The sequence below is a fragment of the Pelmatolapia mariae genome, linkage group LG9 (genome assembly GCF_036321145.2).
Source record: "Pelmatolapia mariae isolate MD_Pm_ZW linkage group LG9, Pm_UMD_F_2, whole genome shotgun sequence".
In the NCBI taxonomy this organism is placed as follows: Eukaryota; Metazoa; Chordata; class Actinopteri; order Cichliformes; family Cichlidae; genus Pelmatolapia; species Pelmatolapia mariae.
Window position 1 is genome coordinate 27135476 of NC_086235.1, and position 6021 is coordinate 27141496.

The 6021-nt window shown below is 41.6% G+C and overlaps 1 non-coding gene across 1 annotated transcript; it reads right to left on the reverse strand.

Moving 5' to 3' along the window:
* Positions 1-5681: 5681 nt before the first annotated feature.
* On the reverse strand, positions 5682-5770 carry trnat-agu (transfer RNA threonine (anticodon AGU)). Its single transcript is given in 2 exon segments — positions 5682-5717; positions 5733-5770. It is a non-coding gene; the product is annotated as a tRNA-Thr (tRNA).
* Between the last annotated feature and the right edge of the window lie 251 nt (positions 5771-6021).

Here is a 6021-nt window from a genome sequence, read left to right on the forward strand (position 1 = left end):
GCAAAAGTGTGCCGACGTTTTCGGAGACGTCTGTTACCCACCCGCTCGATAGCAAGCAAGGGGGTTCAATGGTCACTCCAGCCGGCGAGAGCAGCAGACTCCCGGCTTCATCATTTTTAGACCCCCGCTCTTTCGCTACTCAGGTTAAACATGATATATAAGTCACTCGGATAACTTAAAATGTAATTGTTTGCCTTTTTTCGGTGTTTTATTTGTTCCGGAGTAAATCGGTTTGGCTGAGATCAAAGTTATTAGATTGTTAGATTAAATAAAACTTTATTAATCCATCGGGTGGGTTCCTCCGGGATTTTCACACAGCTGAATAAATGTTAAACAGAAAACTGATCAAACAGAAGTGTGAGACAGTCGAGAATTTACGCCAGTGTCCTGTTATATTTTAGATAGCAAGGAGCAATCTGAAGGCTGGACCGTCCCATTTCACAGCCTCGCACTTCCGGCCTTCTCGGTCTTCGAAGGACCCGGCCCACGTAGATCGCGAAGGCCGGGTCCTCCGAAGGATGCAGCCGACGTTTTGGGACACATGGACGATGCGACAGCTCCCCAAAAATGAAGCCAAAATGTCTCTATCGCCCCCTGGTGTCTGGCTGCAGTATAGGTCATAAACCCCGCCTCCTGGGGTCAGACTAAAATAAATTAATTCTCCTTAGATAATTTTTTTCCAAAGATTTTTTCTTTTGTTATCAATAGTTCTCATCACGCTGATTGATGTCCAAGGGGTCTCCTTTCCCATAAGTTTGATTCTAATTCCTACCGCGGTGATGTTAGATTGGGGTGAAACGTCATCATAGCAGCTTTGACTGGCAGCTGCAGTCACGGAGAAACTTGCGTATCTCTGTTCGGGAATAGCAGATAGAGCGTAGGCTCTGAGAGGACGGCCAGCGTTTACGCTACGAAAACACGACCGAGTGTTTTAACCTGACAGCCTGAGGTGTTCTTCAGAAAACTGGACTACCCGACAGAAGGACCCGAGGCCCCGCTGCACTTTTTCGGTAAGTTAAACGTGTTTGTAAGCTAATCCGTAACTACCGTCCTTAGCTAGCTCCTGAGACCTAGCTAGCTAAAATGAGCACTCGGCTGTCAGGGTTCGTTTAGCTGTGCAGGTGAATGAATTTACTAAAGAAATCAAGAGAAACGCCCCGGGCTGCTCAGTCACTAATTACTGTACTTTTATTACAAGTATTATACTGTAAAAGCAACAGGCTGCACCCTGCTGCAGCTCCTGTGCAGAGCTGATTATTAAATATGTGCAAACAACAGCATGTTTTCAGTCTCTTGCCACATCCGTAAAGACAGTAACTATTTTTTAAAAGCTTGTACTTCAGTAACTCCTCATTAATCAGGAACTATGGATTAAAGTACTGTAGTGTACTGTAATACTGAAAAAAATACAAGAGAAGAACTTCAGATCCTCAGTGTGTGAGGACAGAAGAATCAGCTTTATTTCGATATTGAGGGATAAAATTTATATCTGAGTTTGATGGTTCTGTTCTCTTTGTGATTACAGGAGCTGCCCTCAGATTCAGACCTCAGCACCACCCAGTGACAACAGACAGATCATCCAACATGTTCACATGTTAACTGCAAAATGAACTGATGAAAACAGTACAAAGGTTAAGTACCACATGTGCTGTAGTGAAGACTGCAGCTTTATTGATAAAGTTAAAGACAAAAAAACAAAAGGATTAATCACTCATGTAACTGTGTCACTATATATCAGCATTAACAGGACCTCAGTTTGGTGTTTCACAAAGCTGCTGATCTCAGACCAGCACAGCTTCCGTTTTAAACACTTGATGTACTCAGCTGCATGAAGAGCATATGAGATTTTCTCTAACACAATTAAAAAAAACCTGATGAAGGTCAAAGGTCGTTACTTGTATGTTGAACTACAAACTTGTCATCTGGAATTTTTTCACAGTTTTTTTACACATAGTGTGTTATTTACCATAAAGTGATTCAGAGTTATTCATACTAGAGTAACCAGAGAGGATCATATATTTTTAAATATATAACTTTCTAGAGGACTGAATATAATATCTTTATGTAAAAGTCCGGAGCCTCTGGGGAGTATCCGAGTATTTATAACATTACACAAACCAAAGGTCTCATCACAGTGTTGATGAAATGCTGGGTTTATCCATCTCCTGGGGCGGGCCTACAGAGGAGTGCTGAAGATTTCCCTGTGAGGGAGCTGCTGGTGAAGATCATGAGTCCTGCTTGATCAATGCCATGAGCTTCAGTCTTCCTGGTGTTTCTTAAATGATGCCTCTTACAGCGGGTCAACAGAACTTCTGGCACAGGACAGCTGTGATGAAAGAAAGGGAAGAAGTTTCTCCAAACCTCTGGACCCAGGAAACCCAGCTAGGTCCTGATGGTCTCCCTCACTAGTTTCTCTCCAGGGTGAATGTAGCTGTTGATATAATATGGACTCTATCATTAAATGAAAAGGACAAATTAGACTACACTACTGAAACGTTCTGCTGATGTTTTTAAAGTTTACATGTTACCAGGCTGTAGAGGGCTCTGAAGATTTAAACAGTTTTAGATCCATTACACTCACAGTCTTATGTTAAAATCTCAAAGGACAGCATTATATTTTTGATATTAACAGTAACTCTGGGCCTCTGTAGAGTGTGCAGCTGATCTCATCGCTGTCTAAAAATGGATAAAAAAAACATAAGTGTTGAAGACTATTAAGAGTAGCAGGTGTGTAGCATCGCTAACTAGCTAGCAACAAGCCTCCAACACAGTGCGTATGCTAGCGGCTAATCTAACTAACGAATTAACAACAGAGTGATTTTAGAACTATAAGATGATAAGCTGTGTGTCTTTTTTTTTTATAACAGTGACATGGTTGTATTTACCTTAATTAAACGAGTCGTCAGTCGCGGTAAACCAGCAAAAAAACTCGAGCAGCCAGGCTACGTGAAAAGTGTAGGGGGGCGTGTTTGCGGTCACGTCCAGCGGGTGTGTGGGCGGGAGCGTTACACAGTCGCTCCACCTCAAGTCACTACTGCGCAGACTGGCTCCAAATTTGCAAGATGGCAGCCTCCACAAGCGGGGTATTTTGGCTTCATTTTTGCACAATGGTAGGAGGCGGGGTCGCGTCGTCCATGTTTTCTACAGTCAATGGGTGGCATGGGCCGGTCAAACATCTGCAGTGAGAAAAAACGCAGAGTATAGGTTTGTGATTGATGTTTTTCTGGGTGATGTATGATGTTCATGTGAAAATGTGCTAAAGAGAAATCCTACAAATGAACCCTAAAAAGGCACATCTGTGAAGTGAAAACCATTTCATACATCATGATGAAATGGTTTTGAAAGGCTAAGGGTTTGTGGCACTGTGAAATAAGCAAAGCGTGGCTACTTTCAGGAATCTAAAATATAAAACATATTTAGTTATTTATCATTCTTTTTGATGCTACATGATTCCATATTTCTTGCTTCATTTATTTGATGTCTTCAGTTTGTATCTACAATATAGAAAAACCCTGACAATGTGTGTCCAAACTTTTGACTGGTAGCTTTCAAGACAATCTTTCATACATGCCTCTTCATTTGCTCTGGTGTGTAACTTTCAGAAAAAGACTGTGAATTTTTTTTTTGTGTGGCTCGTTGGTCTAGGGCAGGGGTCTCAAACTCAAATGAGCCGCGGGCCACTTCTGGCACCGTCATCTCATTGGAGGGCCACTTTAGTGTCCAAGTAGTGCAAAAAAACAAACACAAAAACACCCTCTAATATTTCCTAAAATGTAGTGTTCTGTTTGTTTTATTTAATTCCAAATATTGTGTAACAAAACAAAACTGCAAACATGAACGCAATATTTTTCTCACTCTTAACTATCTGAAGCCTTTCAGTTTCATTTGTCATATGCAAGTTAGCACAGGGTCAACATTGCAGTGAAATGTATCTGACGAGCAAAAGACAGTCACTCAGCAGTATAGTACAGCATAGTACAGTAGTTTCACTGAACTACCAAATAAACAGCTCTTTCTGGCCAGACACGTGGAAGCACTTTTGCTACAATTTTGTTTGTATCTAACAAAATAAAAATGCAGGCATAAGCGTACACATTAGTTTTCGACTGCAAGTGAAAATTGTTTTCTTTCCAAATAAATCTGTCACTGAACTAACACAGCCAACCTCTCAACATGCTTACCTCGGCCAGGTCCGCGGCTCCGAACCGTAGTAAAGGGACCTCTGGCTAATACGTGTCGGGCCGAAAACTAGCTTTACTTTGTTGTCTGGGTCAACTTTGCCAGGGAGAGACGGAGAGAGGCGTTGAAAGGCTGCTCCAACGGAACTTATTGTTTCAGAGGAAAACACGAACACAGTGTACAGTTGAGTCTTAATAGCTTACTTACAACTGGGCTCATCAGGCACTCTGTTTGGCTGCAGTGGTTATTATTATATTTACATGCTTCCAGCTCCCGTTTCTGCTCCGTGACAGCTCGGACTTTTCCACTTAACTTTTTTCTCCCTCCCTCATGCTCACACAACGGGAGGGGCGGTCCTACACGTTCTCCCTGCAGCAAGGACTACACCGCCCATGAGGCTACAGTCTTAAAGGGCCATGCCTGTAACACTCTGCCCTCGTATTAAATCATTTTTCGTGTAATAATTTAAAAAAAATATTTCTTCACATCAATATGCGGGCCACAAGTAGAGGTGACGTGGGCCGCAAATGGCCCGCGAGCTGCGAATTTGAGACCCCTGGTCTAGGGGTATGATTCTTGCTTAGGGTGCGAGAGGTCCCGGGTTCAAATCCCGGACGAGCCCATATGTTGTCTACAGGAACAAAATATTGTTTAGCCTCTATTTGATCCAGCAATCAGTGAGATGTTCTCTACAGCTGCAAATCACACATGTTCCCATAGTAACTCATTTAGGGGCAGCTAAGAGATCTGATATGAAAGACCTCATTGGCCTTGGCCAAGTAGAAAACACCCACAAATATTTCCAAAAACCTAGTGTTGTGTTCGTTTTTTATTTTCAAATATTGAATAACAAGACAAAACTGCAAAGCTGAATTAATTATTTTCGCACTCTTGATTAACTGAAGCCTTTCACTGAACTACCAAACAAACAACTTGGTACTCTCTTTCTGGCCAGTGTCATTGAAGTTTTTAAAAAAAACTGTAAACATTTGATGAGCGTCTTTTGAAGTGGATTTTAATATTACGCTGCAGCCGAGAGAGCACTCTGGTCAAACGTCAGAATGGTCTCTAAGTGTACACATTAGTTTTTACTGCTAGTGAAAAGTGTTTTCTTTACAAATAACTCTCGCACTGAACTAACACAGCCAATCCCTCAACAAGTTTGTGCTCTCTGCTCATATTGCCTTCATATTAAATCATTTTGTGCTTTTTAAAGAACTTATTTTTACATTGCACTCAACAACAAACAAATCCCCCCTAACAACAAAAGTAACTTCAACAGCCAAACTGCATTATATTTCTTCAGGTCAATATACAGGCCCCAAGTAGGAGTGAGGTAAGCCATGAGTTTGAGACTCTTGCTAAAATGAAATGGTGGAGAGTCCCAGGTATTTATACACCAGTGGGATGTGTCCCTTAAAGGAATCCAGATACTCATCTTTCCAAGCTCCTTAGACTAACAGTCCCTGGATGACTGAGAACAGACAAAACTACTATCTTTTAGGCACTGCTGGGAGTTAAACCCAGGATCTCCTGTTTTCTAGTTTAACACTTACTAGACAGGCACTTTAACCAACTAAGCCACAGTGCCACACAGATGAGTGACTGATGAACACTGAGAAAACCTCCAACCATTAAATAGATTTGAGTCTAAACAGAAACACATGAAAGGCAGTCTTGTTTCTTATATTAATCACCAGAGGTTGTCGCATAAAAAGAGACGACGTGTTTAAAACTCAGGGGTTAAAAGTGGGACGGTGTTTTTGTTTTTGCTAGCTAAAGGTTCAGCTGCTGTTTTTCACAGAGAGAGAGAAGAAAAGGAGAAAACATCACATGGAAATG